Here is a 19,692-nt window from a genome sequence, read left to right on the forward strand (position 1 = left end):
TTTACAGTTCGCGACACAACTTTGTTGACATTTGGTCGGCTTACTGAGGGTAGAGCTCGGTCAGACAGTGTGGAACGATTCGTTGACCGGAACTATAGAAGGTAAACCTCATTTATCTTTCCATGAATCTTTCATCATATCTTCTGGATCAATCTGATAAGGTTATCGGCATGTAATTGAAACAATTATCAAAATTTTTCTACAACTTATGAATCAAAATTTGAATCGATCATCATCGTATCGTCTATGTATTAATTAATTAAATAAAATAACGTATGAACGAAATGATACTATGTGAAATAACAGGAGAGAGAAATAGAATGCGATAATTATATTTCAGTACTCATGGAATACTGAAAAGAATTAATACTACGATCGAACTCGGAACAATGGAAATATTTCAATTTCGTTTATTCGACTATTCGTATTCATTTGCTATTGAAACGCTACGAAATGTTTCATTTCTAACGAAGCGATATATTAATTGTTCATTAATACCGAATCGTTTGATCGATACTGTAAATAGGTATTAACGCTTATCACATTGGATCTTCTTTGCAAGATAAATTTGAGTATATAGAAGTTATACTTCCACTTAATTACGTTTCTTTACCAATAGTTAAACAATCCTCTTGAAAATGTCACTACCCTCGAACCATTCGTTTGACTCTTGTTCACTTTCTACAGATCAATGATGATATTTTTTTCTTTGTTGATATTTTACGAAGTCCAAAAGTGATCTATAAAATTTTCCTTTTAGAACGTTTCATTTTTCTCTCTTTTTTTTTTCTTTTTTTTTTTTTTTTTTTTATTTATTGCTCTTTTCTCTTTTCCTTTTTGTTAAACTTATTCTCTCTTCAATATAAATTGTTATATTACAATTACAAATGACGAAGAAATATTTTCTTTATGTTCAAGGATTGTTGTAATTAAACGAACGAATTATAGGAAATTGGAACAAGCTGTCTAATGTATCATTCCTTTTTACGTTTTCCTTCTTTTTTTTTTTTTTGGCGAACTTAGGACTTTTATGCGTTTAGATAAATACCAGGCTCAAAATGTTTAACGAGAAACGGAAAGTGTCCTTTTCTCACGAGCGCACTGTCACATTACTAATGGACAAAGTGAGTTTGTACTTTCACGTTAAAACAGTATGTCGTCCCTTTAAAGGACCAACGAATAATTACGACGAGTCAGAGATGTATAGGCTTCCGTCGGGTTCGCACGTTCATTTAATCTTTTAAACTTGTTGCGTATAAATATTTAAATTTAAAACAGTGAAAATAATTCTCGATTTATATCGTACCTTACTTTACATTGTAAAAGAGGTTTAGTCCTTATTTTTGTCAAATATTCCGTATATCATTAAACATAAATATAAAAATAAACTGTTACATTTTATTTATCAGATTGATCTTTTAATTCTAGAATTTGATCTCTTATCGGTCATATGATAAATATCATAAATAATTTTTATCGATGAATCGAACAATTGATAGCATTATTGTATCTTTTATTAGACTGGCAGTGTATTTATCCATTTTCGCTCGTCAGTGTACATATATATATGAGAATGAAATTTCAAAGAAACGTGGTATTATAGAAAATTAATAATGTTATTATATCATGTATCAATTGTTCTAAATGTTAAATATGAACATTGAGATGATATGAGAATGATATTCCTCTTTTATACAGTTATATGTGTGTGTGTGTGTGTGTGTGTGTGTGTGTGAAAGAGAAAAAGAGAGAAAAAAGGGAGAGATTTTTTTTAAACAAATATCATCATAATTATTCTCTAAAATTTAGTCGAATATCTCAGTCATTCGATCGCAACGATTGTTATTTCTAATCTTTTTTTTTCTTTTCTTTTTTTTTTTTTTTTTTTTTTTTTTTTTTTGGTAGTAAAAGGTCTTTTCCATTTCGAACTCGTTACGCGCACTATAACCTCGCGTTGGCACCTCAATCGTGGCACGGTGATATCACACGAAAAATCCGCTCACCGAGGTTAATCTCGGCAGCGGTGGTAGCCGATAAATGAACGCTCTTGCTCTCGAAAAGTTTGTTTTTTGCTTTTACGCCGAAACCAAGCGGCGCTTTTCGTCTGATCTCGCATCGCACGTATAAACTACTGCTCGCACTTTTAACGCTTCTGTATTTTCCTCTCTCTTTCTCTCTCTCTCTCTCTTTTGAATCGGCATCGCGAGTAATGATGGATACTAGAGATAGAACTACAAGCATTTCATTTCTATGCACAAAGTAATGAACATCGAGAGCTTTATCAGTAACCGTCATGTTTATTTCGCGATAATTGTATCGTTAAATTAATAAAGAACGATTTTTTTTTTTTAATTTTCAGCCCGAAAGTAGAAGTGAATTCGTTCGTTAATTATAAAAAATTATGAATAATTTTTGTTAATAGTCTAGACGTGTAACAGTATCAATGGCTTTCGTTCCAATTAACAATCCTTTGTAAAACGATGTAAACAGGTATAGTAAGCGAACGTAAAGCAAAATAAAGCTTGTCTCGTACCTCGTTTCGATTTTCCTCTCCTTCCTCGTATAACATCGACACGCACACAAATACGCACATGTAAATATCTACAACGTTATCAGCCTCTCTCTCTCTCTCTCTCTCTCTCTCTCTCTCTCTCTCTTTCTCTCTTGATGGACTAACCATGCTTCGAAATCACGGCGAGCTTTCAGTTACGCGTATTCTGATCGAGCTCTGGCCGACGTTAAATCATCGTTCGTGGATTACAAGCGATTTTGGGGAAACGAGCACTCCCCGCAATTTCGTAATTGTAACGATGGAGGTATTTGCCATTGACAACGTTCATTGTTTTTGATCTTTAACAGGAAACGAAATAATGCGTTGAATATAGGATTAACTTATGCAAGTGGAAAATTAGCACGATGAAAAATATCAAATTCTTTCGATTGTATTATATTATTTCTAATTTATCATTAATATTTAATTTTGATGATTTGCCCTCAATAGAGTGCTCTTGTCTTGTGCTCTTGAGAGACGTGAAGTCGATAAGATATCTTTCATATATTCATCTAAAGGCTAAAAATAATGTTATGCAAATATTGGAAATAATTTATTCAATGTTTCACTTTTGTATTGAAATGGAAAAAAGTAAATAAACTATTTAATTAATTCATCCATTTTCATACAAAAATATCATTCGATCATTCATAATTCAAATTTTTGTTGTAGTTTCATTTATTGTTATTCGAAAGCGATCCTGTCAAAATTTCTAAAGATGTTTCTCCAATTTCAGAAACAGTTATATAAAAATAATTTAGATTTATTCGATACTCTCGCTCGAGAGTTCCGTGTATTTTAACACCGTGTCGTGCAAAATTTAATTCCATTTCAACGCGGTGTATTAAAATTAAAATTACATCCTCCATTACACTGGACGATAATAGTCTCGGAAAATCACCATATCGGTTCTCAACCGATCGATTACAACGATATTTTTGTAGAAACAAGAAACGAAAAAAATGGGAGTAAAGTTTTATCATCATTTTTTTCATTTATTAAATTTCAACGTAGGAAAAAGATGGGCACATTGTGAAATATGTAATAACTTCTTCTAAACCGATCTAATATTTGAAATTTGTGAATATATAACAAAATAGAATGATATTGATTTACTATTTTTTATGTATTATATCTGAAATCAATCGCTAATAACACGTGTAAGTTTTATTTTGTATATTTTATCATTTCCACGATTAATCATTTTTTAACTAATTTTTAATTCACGATGTATTTAGCATATGAATTTCTTTTTTCTTTTTTTTTCTTTTCTCTTTTTTTTTTTTACAGTTACCCAATAAATTCAGAATATCCCGCTGAGCCTAGAAAAAGTAATTATATTTCAAAAAGTGCATAGTCAAGTACGGATCATTATTTTCTACATTCGCATATTTACGTAAGATCATTTACGGTTTGTAGTTTATGAATAAAGAATCAAAGAAATCGTAAGTTAGATGAGTTAGTAGAAAAGGTTGATGTATCATCAGGTTGAGCACATTATTTAGTGTCAGCCAATTAACGTACTGCCGGGATTGCGAATGTTCACCTCGTTCGTATCGCGCGCAAGGGCCATCGATTGAAGAGAGATGAGAGAGGAAGGAGGAGGGTGTTCCTTTTTCGTACCGTCCGGTAACTACCGGGCAAAATTGCACGGTGAGCGATATTATCGGATTCGTGTTTCAAACACGCTACCTCTGATTTCGTAGTCGAGAGAAATAGCCAACGAGAGAAGCGGGGTGGTGCCTTTGGGGGTGGGTGAATAGAAAGAGGTCGATGGCTCGGTGTAAATGGACGAAGATGATGAAGGAGAGAGAATGAGAGATCGATAGAAAGAGAGAGAGAGAGAGAGAGAGAGAGAGAGGGAGAGAACGAAGAGTAGTTCGAAAGCCGCTCAAGACCTCTCCAATCTCGAATTCGATCATGCGGATTCTGGCATGATTTACTTGCCGATTACAAGCTTCGATATATTGCCTTTGATTTCTACCCTAACGCATTATCATTTGATTGAACTAATCTATGCTCAAATTATAGTCAATGAATATCATGGAATCTCAACCAATCGAATTACTTGAACTAAAGAAACCGGTTGATGATCAATCTGTTCGATTAAATGTTAATTCAAGGATTATCTATTATACTTGTAACTAATGGGAAAAGAAAATACGTTCGAATCTTTTAGAAAATGCACGTTAGAGATTGTCTGTTGATTTTGGTGGTCGATTTTTTTTTTTTTCTTCATTTCTCTCATTGATTTCGTTTTCTTTTTTTTTTTTTTTCATGGTCGGTTCCTTTTCGATATCAGAAGAACGGAAATGGGAATAATGTAAAAGAACATTTTGCAAAGTCGTTATAAAAGCGGAGGGAAATACAGCGTGTGTTTCGTTCAAATACTTTCAATGATGTTGCATGTAAGTATTATCTTTCATAGCAATAGTGAACTAACTGATTTAACTACGTATCGAAGGTAATAACTAAATATATTACACGTATTACGAAATAATGGCTAATTAATGAATAATTAAATAATAAATAATTCCCGAATAAATCATTTATTGATATTCATTAATCTTTTAATATACGATTTAATTAAAAGTAATTTTTCGACACGTATATTTATTATTTATTTTCTTATAATATATTGGTACTAATTATGATCACGGTTGAATGAAAATATGTGTATCAATTAAAATTAAAGCATTATTTCTATATTTCTATGGAATATTATTTTCAATGATACGGATATCTTATCGTTTTGTATAACGCGTCATAAGAAATTAATTTGAAATTATTTAATAAAATATGAATGTATCATATATTTAAAATATTTTAAATGTCTGATTCGTTTAATTAACATTTATCAACAAAATGATAAATAAGATTAAAATGAAGACATAATCGAAAATAAGTAAGGCATTTTTCGAATTTATCTACATATTCTTCTATCGCTTCTTTCGCTTACGAACCCCTTTCATTGATCTCTAAGGGATCGTTGTTTAATGCAAATCAATACCTCAGCTTTATCTAGCCCTGAGTAGTAAGCTCGAGCCTTTCACTGAATCACGATGGTCCCGCAAATGGCTTTGCGGTAGGGTTTTGGGCTGAAAAGCTGTCCCAAGCAAGTTGTTGAGCTTGCTTTTACGATCGCTTTTCTCGTCTCCCGGCCAGGTCTTTTAGAATGGCTTTGGCAAAGTGAAGCTCGACGCATGGACGCCGCAACGCACGCGATAATGTATAGCTCGGTGTTGTATATACAACGTATGTGTAGGTGGTGGTCCGAAGAAATGGTGTCGAAATCGCTAGGGCTCCATCGAATGCCGCAGCCGCTTCGTCGATCCTCGTAAATAAGATCCAAAGAAACCTTTTATAAAGGGCTCCCTTGCCTGTAGAAAACCGAAATAGTCCATCACACACACACACGCACACACACATATATATATATATATATATTTTCTCTCTTTCTGTCCTTTTCTCATTTTCTAACGGATTCTGGTCACCTACGCGTTCCTCTTACATTGTTACTCGAGAAGCATTAATAGGTATGATGCGTTGTATTCGAGAGTAAAGGAAGATGAAAAATACAAGGAATCAGATAAAACGATCATATATATATCAAACGTTAGTTATAAATCTATAGATCCTATTACAGATCTAAAAAAATAGATCCGATGCTATCTATCTAATTTTATATGCTGTTTATCTAATGTTACAATTTTAATTAAATTTATATCGAATAGTATAATCATTGTCTTCTTTTTTATTTTTCTTCTTTCTTTTTTTGTTTTATTTCTCCGAATATTTTTCGAACGAAAAGAAAAATTCGCATAGACCGTATGACTGCAGCGACACGTTATACAAAGGAACCAATCTCGTGAGAAATGTAACGAAATTGCGTTGGATTTGAGGCCATCCTCGTGAATAATGCATGATGGCATCAGACGTGTCTTCAACAATGTTACCATGTTGAGTCTTCTATATCCCAGTTACGATATTATAATCTGCCATCCGTTCACACAAATACGTATCGTCATGGACGTATTTACACCAAAAAGATATTAAGAATCTTGTCGATCCTTTTCGAATGGGGAAAAAGAATCACATGAGAAATGGGACATCTATGAGATCTATCCATTGTTCGTTTTAACAGAGAGAAACTAGAAATGTAACGGAGCTTCCTATTTTGATAGGACGTTCGCAAGCACGAATACGGTCTACGATTCCGGTAGACACATGGACGATATATGACACTCGTGAAGGGGTAGTGACTTGTGGTTACCGGTATAGGAGATGATGCACGGTCAGGACATGCGGTCTTACCCTCATCCACAGTCTCGTTCGACTTTTGTCCTATCTTCGTCTTTGCCCACGTTCTGCTATTCACGTAATGGTATCTCTTGTAGAATTACGGATTTACTGAGTTTCATTGAACGTTGACGTGTCTTGGATCGTTTATTTTAGAGTACCATCTCCGTTTTGTCACCTTTAACCCTTTGTATAAACCAAATTATACCTGTTTTAGGTATATCTGTTTTTATTAACTCGCTCGTCTAATATTTATCTGAATACTAAAATAGAATAACTCTTTGAAAATATTTTTACTTGGTATAAAAAAAATTATTCTATATCGTTCGTTTATTTTCAAATGGATCGGGTATTAAAATTCCACGATGGAAATTATTCATTGAAGAATAAAACGGATAAGGAAAGGAAGAAGAAATTCCAACGAAGGAAGGTAATCGTAGGAATCATCAGAATCCAAGAAGGAACATAGGAGGATCGTGGAAGATAAAAAGGGCAATAGAAGAGCGATCGTCCGTGGTATCCGGAAGTTACGGCTCTGGGACATATTTTCTCCTTCCACTGGTATGTCGCAAATCGTGCCGAGCTCGAAATAGACAGAGAGAGAGAGAGAGAGAGAGAGAGAGAGAGAGAAAGTGAGAGAAAGAGAAAGAGTTAGATAGGGCGTCCCTCATTCTAACCGGAAAAAAGCTTCTTTCGTTGTGCGATCACAGCGCTCCGGTTATCGTCGTACGAGGCGAGAAATATATGAGGTATTCCCATTCGAAGCTAGCCAACGTGGCCGAAGGAAGAATAAAAGAGAAAGAGAGAAGAGAAAGAAAAGAGAGGATCTGCCTTATGGCGCGTGCTGCCGGTCGACGGAATATCGGTTACGTGATGCAATCTTTATCCGATCTTTCTCGGTGGCCGCCGACCGAGCTTTTCTATTCTTTTTTATCCCTTTTTCAGGAAGCTTCTATTCTAGCAACGACAGCAGCGCCAGCACCAACGCCACTAGCAACAGATACCACCACCATAATGTAACTTTCTTGTTGAATTTACGTTTTCGAGGTATACCAGGCTCGTTCGGTCTCGACTTTTCGAGACGACGGTACACGTTCATCTTTGCTCCGCGTCACTTCCGAGAGTAATAACGCGATATCGGAGCGAACTCGTAAGCTGCTTTCGAAGCTACTTTCCGTAGTATACGAGGGGCGGACGAGCGAGTCTTTCGCGGCAACAGCCGCCATTATTTACGAGAAGTCCGTGCCGGGCATACGCGTGCCATCTCACGTGCCCAACTTTTCTCGAGATTTCCTTCCTTCCTTCCTTCCTTCCTTCCTTCCTTCCTTCCTTTCTCCCTTCCTTCCTTTCTCCCTTCGTTGCTTTCTTTCTTCCTTCTATTATTCTTTCTATCATCTTACGTTGCTTTTATATTATAAAAGACTAGAAAGCCTACGTTAAAATGGCTTTTATAAAATCCTTTTATCAACATGTCATAGTTCATCATTTTTTATTATTACAATTTTTATTATAATAGTATTAGATTTGTTCTTTTTTTTGAACATAGGCATTTCCTTAAGTGGCATCAGTATTGGTCACGAATGTTATTTCTTTTGCGATTTTTGAAAGTCTGATATATAGACGTACATAGACGACAAAGTCAGAATTCGTTTTGTAATTATGTTACGTTTTCTTCTAAAAGAAGAAATACGATTTTATCGTTATCCTTTGGGAATCTTAATTACCCCCTTTCCTCTACTGTATCTTGATTACACCCTATCACCCTTTTACCTCTCTACCCTTCTCTAATTTAAGGTAATATGAGAGAAAGAGAGAGCGGATTGCTGCGTCGCCGGAAAAAGAATGGCTGGTTGGATCGAGTAATCGATTAGATTTCCATGGCTCCTTGGGAATTTTCTCGACGTTTTTCCAACGTTTCTCTATTTCTTTATTTCTTTCTTTTTTTTCTTTTCTTTCTTTCTTTCTTTCTTCCTTTTCTTCTTTTGTACTTTCTTTCTTTCTTCCTTCCTTTCTTTCTTTCTTTCTTTCTTTCTCTTTTTTTTTGTCTTCTGCTTTGTCTCTTACTTCGTTGGAATTATTCTTGCGAGCATGGAATGTGTTTGAAGGATGGGAGATCTGTCGACATCTTGAAAAAGTATATCACTACTACGAGCTTTCGTAATCTAAGCGTATTTTATAATACGGTTAAAAAAAGGAACGTAGAAGAAAGAGAAATGAAAGAATGAGATTAAATAAAATCCTTTGTAGTCAATTCTTTTATATTTCTGTTTATTTTCTTTTTTATTTCGTCTTTCCTCGAGATGGCTCGTCGAAAATTTCAAGTTAACAAATTACCAATATGCTTTGTCATATAAGGAATATCGAAGGAGATAAGTTTCTTTGGTAATATTTTACTTTTAATAAATTATTAGACAGAGAATAAAAAAAAAACAATCGATTTTATCGTGCATTGCTGCAGTACTAGTAATTCCATTACGCTGTATTGTCAGCATCATAATATTTATAGTAACCGTGAACAATTGGATCAGTGCATAATGTCTCTTCGTTGTTAAATTGTATTAAATGAATGACGATTGTACCACTCAATGATTATTTGATCGTAAGTTCAACATCAATCGTTGTTGCCTTCAATATTAATAAAATATTTTTTTTTTTATACTTTATGATGATTAAACATTGAAAGTAATACGAAGAAATTATATTTTCTATTTAATTTTTCTTTAAGCAATATAACTTTCTTCAAAAAATATACGAAAAAAGAAAATATATATATATATATATATATATATATATATATATGACGTGTGCATTGAAATTTGGAAAATTGTGCGGAAAAATGGTATGTGAATTGTCATTAAATAAAACAAGTACAATGAAAAATATCTTGTATTATCGAGAGAAAATTATGCACGTACATATATAACGTATAGTTATAAAATTACATAGGTATGTAGGTTTCGCTCGTAATAGCACGAAATTCGCGTGGCACGAAAACGAATTTATACAAATTTCGAACGTGATTCTCAAACATCCAGTTCGCCTGCACGGATTTAATATACTTTTTCCTATTTTTTTTTTTTTCTTTTTTTTTTTTTTTCATGCGAACTTGCATGCTTTACCCGAACGAATTAGCCCGGCGGTATTAAATGCGATTTATCGATATAATCTATCCTCTCTGCGTCGACGGTTCTTGCAAAAAATGTCGCTCCCATCGTAGACCGCGAGCGAATGAACGATCGAGCGATTTTATTCGCCGTGGGAATATTTTCGGGGCGCGAGAACGCTTTTAAATTAGGTTAGAGATTCGTCGAGCCGCGATCGTACGCGTCAAATATTATATCCACAATATGCTCGAACGTCATATTGTTGCGTTCGCGTGTGAGAAAGAGAGAGTGAGAGAGAGAGAGAGAGAGAGAGAGAGAGAGAGAGAGAGAGTGAGAGACAGACAGAGAGGAAAAGTAAAAAAAATTTTGTGGATAAGCGTGTCGTAAAATTTAGAAGAACGAATGAAATTCTTTTGTCAGTGTTTTTTTTTTTTCATCTTGTTCGATGTTCGACGACACTTTTAATTCCGTTGGTAAAGTCTATCGAAAGAAGAACTAACAATTCTCTCTCTCTCCCTCTCTCTCTCTCCCTCTCTCACTTTCTGTCTGCCTGTCTGTTTCTCTCTCTCTCTTTCTCTCTTTCTCTCTATCTTGTAATCAAAGATAAAATCAGACGAAACGCAGAGAATAGCAATAGTTCGGTATCGCGACAGCTGCGGAAGACGGTGGAAAGTTTACGAACAGCTAGAAAGTTTTCAAGGAGGTCTTGACGAGAGCGATGACAAAATGAAAGAAGGTACGCAAGAATATCTTAAGATCCGACTGAAAGCACTTTACTTCGTATAATCAGAAAACTTGTGGACGGCTACGCTAAGTACATTGAATTTTGAAAAAGAAGTGACGAAGATCATTTTGTACTTAAAAAAAAAAAAGAAGAAGAAAATAATAACAAAAAAAAGAAGGCGGAAACAAAATTTTTTCCATCGCACACGATCAAGCACTTATTTTATAAAAGTTCAACATAGAATTTCTCTCTCTCTCTCTCTCTCTCTCTCTCTTTTTCTTTGTTCTACTGTTGAATTTCATTCTGATAGGAAATATTGGCTTTTGTAATTCATTGCCAAATGTATATACATATATGTGTTACATTTCGTTCGATATTTTAATTTTAAACGATATGTTCCCATTTTACTTGTAAATTTTATTTATTTTATTATATTTTCATATTCATTTTGGCCATTGTAATTTTATATGTTTAACTTTATTTTCCCTCGATTATAACATTTATAAATATTGAAATATTAATATTAATTATAATTTCGAAGCTGAACCATTTCGTTTTTAACCTTAGATTCATGTTTGATCTCTGGAGAATTTGATTAAAAATATATATTCTTTATACATATCTAAAGATATTTTTTAATTTGACAATGTTTTTAATCTAAACATGCATAAACTTTTTATTCTTTATTATAGCAAAGCCATTAACCAACGCGCAACAAAAAATTGTTCGTTTTGCGTACGCGAAAGTACACATCTGTAAACTCGAATAATAAGCCAAGGCTGGCGAATGGTGATGCGTGCTCGCATTAATCTCTCGGCAGCCCTTCGAGAAAATAGTTTGTAGGAGTTGACGGGTCATTATTCATCTCGATATACGTCGATAATTATTTATGATAATGTAAAAAAGAGTTGGCATATCCGTTGTCTTTTTGAGCATAACACATTCGAAATGAGAGCGAGCGCATGAAAAAGAAATGAAACTTCGATGTTCACAAAAGAAGAATAAATATCATATATATAATTGACGTGTGTTATTTTAAATTGCTTTTTTTACTTTCTACTTATAAAGGACGAGAAAGAGAGAGAGAGAGAGAGAGAGAGAGAGAGAGAGAAAAAATAATATTTCAGTGACATGTTTACAAATGTCTTTTATTAAAGTTAAAGTTCGTATACAGTATATTAATTTTAATAACTCGAACGAAAAAGGATTGCAATCATTTCAGAAAGCAAATCACGGAAATTTCGTCCTGTTCGATCGATCGTGAAATCAATCAGACATATTGCCAGTCCCATCGACGGTGCATTTTAGTGCAACCTAGATCGAGACGGCTCAGACGATTTAATCGTTTTATTTGTTTCGAACCGTTCGTAATAACATCGAAACAATAATCTTTTTCCGAGGCATCGTGCGGCACACATTAGTTCAGATGGTACAATCGGTTCTCGCAGTCGATTCAATTACGAAAATCATAAATCTTCTTCTGGCCGATTGCGATCGATCGCGTCGTTAGCGGTTTCGAACGCAGGAAATGTAAAGCACGTTGCTATCGCGAACTCGCATTCGAATTACTCGATCTAAACTGGAACGTGTTCTGCGTCAACTTGTTTGTTGTCATTTTACGAATAATATGAGATTGGCATGCTAATATCACTACACGACTTTCCATTTTCTACTTTATAATTAGAAAATATATCGCGTATATTTTTATCGCGATCAACACGAATATCTTTCAAAATATTGTAAAATATCGTAATATATAAATATGGGAAATATATAAATCTTCGAAATTTATTCGTATAACATTTCGGGGAATAAAGAGGGAATAAAGTTAAAACAATATTTACGAATTGTCGTTTGAACGTAGCGTGTATTTTTTTTTTTTTTTTATCGTGAATGTCACGTTTTCGTGCAAAACAAAATCATTTTTATATCATTGATCGTCACGAATTGCTATAGAAAAAGTTTTATAATGTATCTTCGTTTTTAACATCTAAAAGATAATGATTGTTCATGACGAAAGCGTATGAAAAAAAATAATTGATCCTTTAAAGATATTTTCTTCCTTAACTCCAAATTTATAATATATCGTCTCTTTATTAATATTTACCTTTCCTTGGTATGATATAATTTTCCTATGGATTTCCTTCGATAAATAAATCATTTCCATGAGGGTATATAGAATTCGTCGAATAAGAATTCTAATAGTAAGTAAAATGAAAATTTAGTCATTCGTTTTGGACGATTTCATAAAATCTAACTTCTGAAAGTAAGGCAAAAAGAAAGGGAGAGTTGTGGAAAAGGGTAACTACCATCGTGGGAGCAGTTCGTCATCTCTGATAATTTTCCGCATCCTCCAGCTGCGAGAGGTCCCTTGACTTTAAAGTGTCGAGCGCTTTGGAAGAAAACAAACGCGCATTTATCTGCGAACTTGTCTATCCTAACGAGTACTCTCTTATTTTTGAGATCTCACAAATTTCTTAAAATAAATTAAAGAAGACATATCGAATTTTTACAATTTCATCGATATTCACAATTTCTCTAATACCAATAAATTTATCTTGATTTAAATTTCGCCATATTAATTTATTAATCATACAACTTGTCATTTTTGTATTTACTTAGTTTTAGTTATTATTTAAATAATAATAGAAACAATCGAATTATCAATTAGAAAAATGAAATTGAATATCCTTGTGTACTAGCAGAAAGGATTAAAGAAATGGAAGGAAGGAAGCGAATTACCATTCAGTCAAGTCGGCACGTTTCCAATTATCCTGAAAAGGATCGAGCTCGTTTGTCGTCGATGGAACGTAGGCATCGATCGACGCATCAAGACCCGGCATCCGTCTTAATCTCGTTATCGGAAAATGTGAAAGGAAAGTGTCGAAAGTTCAATGTGTGCGAAAGAGATAGATAGATAGATAGATAGATAGATAGATAGATAGATAGATAGATAGATAGATAGATAGATAGATAGATAGAAAGAGAGAGAGAGAGAGAGAGAGAGAGAGAGAACAGAGTAAACGTGTTTACGTGGTCTAAATGGAGATATCGATTCTATACTCTACACCATGCCAACTTCTTTCTTTTTTTCTTCTTCTTCTGCTTCTTCTTTCTCTCTTTCAATTTCACAAACACATAGACAAAGTTTCGATTTTTCTTTCTGGCGAAAGGAACAATGAAAAATCGTTGGCCCTTCTTGGAGTCTATAAGGCGAACATAAATTCCAAAGCGATATATCGCGTGCACTGTTTATCAAGGCTCTTTCACCTTTCCTCATATGAAGGAGACAGGAAATCTATTAATTTTAGCGCGAGCAACGGCTCGCTTAACTCCAACTATGGCTGTTTGTAGTGGTAGCAATGATGGTTGTGTTCGTGGTCCCTTCTCCAAAGGAAGTAGGATAAAGAGAAGAAGGATAAGGAAAAGGTTCTTAAGAACAACTTCCTGAGAGCGTGCTTTCTTCCTGTCAGCCTCCAATCTTTCATCCCGTTAAAGCTGAAAGCGTAAAATCAGACGGAAATTCTCGGTTTGTAATGGAAAACCGCACGTGAACGTCCATTTCGATTTTCCCAATTCAATCGTTACGCTAACTAGTTTAATCGTTTTCTCGTTTATAAATAGAATTGCATTTTACAATAGATTAAATTGGAGATAATAATTAGGACGTAACTGTATTTAAATAATTATTTTCTATATGATCATTATCGATATCTCTATTTGTAATCATTAATAATAATAATTTCATTGATATTTTCAAAATAAACAATAAAATATATGCATAAGCTATTACGATATTAATTTGGATCTTTGTAAAATTTAATATGAAATAATTAACCAAATGAAAATTGTTGTTGAATTGCGAAAATAACATTTTGCTGTCGTATGAATTATGTCGCTGCGAAAACGAGAGTAAAATTCTAAAATTACGTTCAATGAAGAATATCAGCCAACGGAGAAGAAAATATCTGATCGAGATAATAATATTCATAATTGAGAAATTTCTCTTAGAGATGCGTTAATAATTATGTTCGATCGTATCAAAGTATTAAAAATAATTTTCTCTTTAACAACCTACGAAATTGTTTTCCTTTATATAGATATATAGATGAATTGCTCAAAATGTTCCCTATTTATTATTTAATACACGTAAGTCTTCGAGATATCAATTTGTCCTAAAATAAATATATAAATATAAAAAGCGTTCGTCGATAAAAAAAAAAAAAAAAAAAAAAAGAGAAAAAGAGAAAAGAAAAAAAGGTCTTGTAGAGAATTTTTATTCTCCTTCTTTCTTTCGTTACTATTCATAAAGGAGAAAAGAAAACGTTTCCTTGAATACTAATAAATAATATATTCTCGTCAGCAGAGACTACATTATATACGAGTTCTCAATATTAGTTGCATAACACGAAAGATATATTTCTCTCACGTTCATCATGAGATAGAAAAAAAAAAAAGAAAAAGAAAAAAAAATTAAGAAATAAAAAGAGGATCACAGAACTTTATTTATCTTTCTTATTCGTTATATAGATCAAAATAATTAATCACTTCGTTAACGACTATGGATGAATGATTATAAATATACAATAGATATATTTGAAAAGAAATGTCTGATAACAGGTGTATAATGGTACGATAGGCATTTATTAATTCGAGAGAAAAATTATTTTTCAACGACTATCGTCTAGCTCCTATCTAAACTTGAATTTCTCTCGGAGAAAACATAAAGGAAACTGAAGTGAGGAAGAGAGTAGAGGAAATGAGTATAGAAAGAGAATGAGAGAAAGAGTGAGAGAGAGAGAGAGAGAGAGAGAGAGAAAGAGAGAGAAATTTTATTCGTCGTGCAAATATGAAAGGACGGCTGAGTTTAAAGCACGGCCGGAGGCTCGTGGATGTTAGCTATAATAACATGCTCGAAAATAGCGGTTTCGAAACGAGAAAGCAAGAAAGACAAAACGGAAGGAAGAAGAAGAGAGAGAGAGAGAGAGAGAGAGAGAGAAAGAGAGAGAACGAGAAGAATATAGTCAAGAGATACAAAGGGTGTGACTGTAACTTGCGATAGCGGGCTCAATTGGCGCATTTTGTAAAACTACCTGAGAAATAAAAAGTACTATCACTGGTGTGCCTGCAGGTGTTAAAATCGTTGGATTACGAATATCGAGGGTGGTGAGAGATATTAAAAGACATCCGGGTATCCCTCGAATATGGATTCAATGGACGAAGGGAAGGTCTTTCCCTTTTCCTCGGTCATTCAATATTTCTTCTTACCTTTTTTTTTTTTTTTTTATTTTTTTCTTCTTTTTTTTTTTTATTTCGTCGTATCAACTTCAGTAAAATGCTTGCTGGGTGCTTCCTAGGATACCATATTATTTCGATGTACATATACGAGGTAAATTTTGCACATTTGAATATCCGACAGTTTCTAGCTGGAGCATTACCGAGCTCGTTGCGGAGAAAATGCAATTTCAAAATGTTTTCTTTCTTTCTTGTGTTTCCTCTTTCTTTTTTTCTTTAATTTTAAAAAAGATCGATAAAAATTCCTCTCCCGTGAAGAAGTACTATAATGACTCTAAAGAAACTATTATTTGTCTTTGATGTTATTACAATGTTCCTTTCATCTTTTTGATATTTTTAAACAATCATAAATATAACTATAATATGACGTCACTGATATCATTCTAACGGTGGTGCTAGATCCAACGTCCAAAAGATCTTGAATTACTGTCCCGGCTTTGTTTCATTCTGTAACAATTCGCATATGGTAACCTATAAAAATTGATGTATATCGATTGGCCAATCGCAAGCTTACGATCTGGACACGTAGTACTCTTATATTCTGCAATACGTTATAACGTAGGTATCGTCATCGTAACCATGGAATCACGTCGCACTTGTTGTATCAGTAAAAATTGAATGCTCGTAAAATGGTAGAGGACGATATGCTGGTAAATGTATGGGTAAATGATGCGTCGAGAATTCGCAACTTTAGTTCTGGTCTCATACGAAGGGATAGAAATAGGGATAGAAATTGGGGATGGGGGAATGAACAAGCTGTCAAAGATTGGCAAGGAAAATACGATCTCTACGTACGGTTTATATCGACGATTCATGAACACTATAAAATTTCGTACGTAGCTCGTAGCGCGAGAGGTTGACGAGGTTGACGATAATAAATAGTACAATGGTTGCCCAGGTCGGACCTTTAGCTTCCGATTCGAAGTTTTCCTCGAGATACGAGCGTTCGTAAAGTTCGTATTGTCGAAACAAACGTCGTAAATTTAATATTTCTTATTTTCGACGGGAACTAGTAATAGTATTAAGTTTTACGAGCTTGTCTTTTTGATTTATTCGTTTCATCCTAATAATTTAACAGGATTCTTCTAGCAGCTAAAACGTAAAGTTTGCGGGTAATAATAAGAACGATATCTTAACTTAAAATGCTGGTTAATGTGGGACGTATTAACGTTTCGCCGTTTACGATAAGAGAGGAGCTACGGTTGAAAAAGGGATAATACTCTTTATCGGTTCGACGATCAAGATAAATCGCTTAAGTTAACGGCCGAGAGAGCATCGCTAAACTTGTATTATCAGGAAAGGCAAGGAGGTTGGAAATTTAACCGGTGCAATGCGCCAATGAAAATACGTTGGATAGGATGTATCGGGAAGAGGGACCGAAAGGGACGATAAAGATTACATTGATCGATTAAAACGATCCTTTTGTTTCGGACCACCCTCTTTCTCTTTTCTAAGAATTTCAATTAAGCCGAACTTTGACGTTGAAAGGAAGACTTCACGGGGACCGTATGTGAGTGACTGAGTGAGAGAGACAGAGAGAGAGAGAGAGAGAGAGAGAGAGAGAGAGAGAGAGAGAGAAAGAACATCTCGTGTTTCACGTTGGCATTTTACCGACCCTTCGCCAATGGTAAAGGAACTATCCCCCTTTAAACGCGGTTTAATGGCCCGATTTATAAGATATTGATTCGCCCTTAGTCCTCGGGAACACGCGTTTACAAGTGTCGCCGCGTACTCTAACACCTCCTCGACGATGAGAGAAGGAGGAAGTACTTTGGTGAGTCCTTCTCTCGTAGGACACACGCCAGGAACTTTCACACCGTCTTCTTGAAACTCCATAAGATAGGGAAGGGACAGATTATCGGAAGTTGTCTTCTCTAAACCGAGAACGTTCGATTCATGTTCATGAAAGGTTTCCAACGAGCTACGCGTAAGTAGTATAGATCGTCAGTAGTATAGACGTACAGTGTCAGACAATTGTAGTACATAATGGAATCTTTTTTGTTTCTTCCAATTTCTTCAAGATTCATTCTTCATATAACTTTTTAGTTTATTTTCAATGTGGCTTTTCTATACATCGTATTTATATTACTTAGATCACGATACTGATCAGGCTAGATTTTTTTTTTTATTATATTTTTATATTCCAATGAAAATTATTAAAAATCGTAATGTCGACTAATATGAAATTTATATTGCAACGAAATAATAATAGTAAGATTAAGTTCGATTTAACGAAGAAGTTAAATCCGTGATAAACCATTATCAATCGGGATTATATAATCTGTGAGTCATACCATTGTTTTCCCTTGAAACAGGATGTAATTTAGCCGATAACGTCGCGGCTAGCTGAGCTGGTAAATTAACAATTAAACTGTAACAGGATTTTCGGTTGTCCAGTTTCCAAGAATTCAACGTTTCTCCTTAAGACAGTAGATATCCTGGGGGATCCAACCGTGGATAATTAAACGCGAGATTATAGTATGGTCGACGTAAGATCTTCTTCGTCTCCTTGGGACGCGTTAGCTCCTTTCATAGTTTAAGTTTCTGCGTTCGCAACTACTCTACGGTAGCTCTTGGAAATTGGATACCACCCTGTGCATTTCCCAACACCGTTGTAATTTATAGCAGTACGCGTGAAAGTGGCTCGGATTAATGTCCCATTCGATGCATTCAACATATCTCTCTCTCTCTCTCTCTCTCTCTCTCTCTCTCTCTGCCTCCCCCTTTCTCCCACTACCTCGTACATGAGCTCGATATTTGCATGAACGACACTTGGATGTTCGCAATAATTTTTTGAAAATCAAAACGCCACGAATCCGATGGCACGTGCGAATATGCAGAATATACATAGCTAGCTCGTGCCAATGGGAAACAAAACGACGGTCTAATTGGGGATATACGGTGACGAAACTCGCTTGTATGTACGATCGATTCGACGCGTCTATTTCATTATTAACGACGTATTGAGTTTCTCTCTCCTGGTGCTGTCATTTTTTCCTCTTTTGTGCCGTTATTTTTCCAGGCACAGTTCATATTTTTCCACGTATGAAATATTCGTTGTTGTTGGAAGGAAAATTGAAAAGTTGTGTCATATTGTTCGGATAATCAACACTTTTAAATACAAAATACCATCATTCATTGAAATATATTATAAAGAATAACATTTCTCTATTTAATCTTTGATTCATTTGATAAGCATGAAATCTTATCAAAATCAATCTCATTTGACTCGAAACTAAATTACGTAGGTCCCTTTGGAGGATTGTACATTTTGAATACCACGAAGAAAGCTTAATTTCACGGATCATTTTAACTATATCGGCGTTCCGTAAGGTATTCCCTCGTTTCCCGTCCTGTGGCTAGAAAGAGATTCAGTCGAGAGCATTTACCGTAAAATTAGATGCGCGATCCTCGTGGATGATCCATTCGGTCTTTTTGAATTCTCGAAACGCCTTCTTTTTCCTTATTCTGTTTTATGAGAAAGATAGAGAGAAAAAGAGGGAAAGAGAAGAACGTGGTTCCCCTTTTCTTGGAATTACGTAATTAAAAAAGGTAACTATCCGAATCTTTCCTTTCTTAAATGCGATCTTTAATGATTCGATTTTCGAAGAATGGAACATTATGAATCATTCCGTGAGACAGGTATCGTCGTCGTTTCTTCGAGTTGCCTTTACATGGACCATTATACGAAAGTATTTATTCGCACTTTAGGGGAATTG

At 34.5% G+C, this 19,692-nt stretch overlaps 1 protein-coding gene across 3 annotated transcripts in view; it reads left to right on the top strand.

The window, feature by feature from the left end:
- The window catches only part of LOC124425498 (hemicentin-1), a 97,137-nt gene that overhangs the window by 16,933 nt on the left and 60,512 nt on the right, over positions 1 to 19,692 (top strand). Inside the window, exon 1 of one of the 3 annotated variants that reach the window (XM_046965895.1) lies at positions 4,880 to 4,959. The exons of the other annotated variants lie outside the window; for them this stretch is intronic. The gene's annotated coding sequence lies outside the window, so the exon portion shown is untranslated. Of the gene's footprint in view, positions 1 to 4,879; positions 4,960 to 19,692 lie in introns of those variants that run through there. 3 annotated transcript variants of the gene reach the window in all.

This window comes from Vespa crabro, chromosome 7, assembly GCF_910589235.1.
Source record: "Vespa crabro chromosome 7, iyVesCrab1.2, whole genome shotgun sequence".
In the NCBI taxonomy this organism is placed as follows: domain Eukaryota; kingdom Metazoa; phylum Arthropoda; class Insecta; order Hymenoptera; family Vespidae; genus Vespa; species Vespa crabro.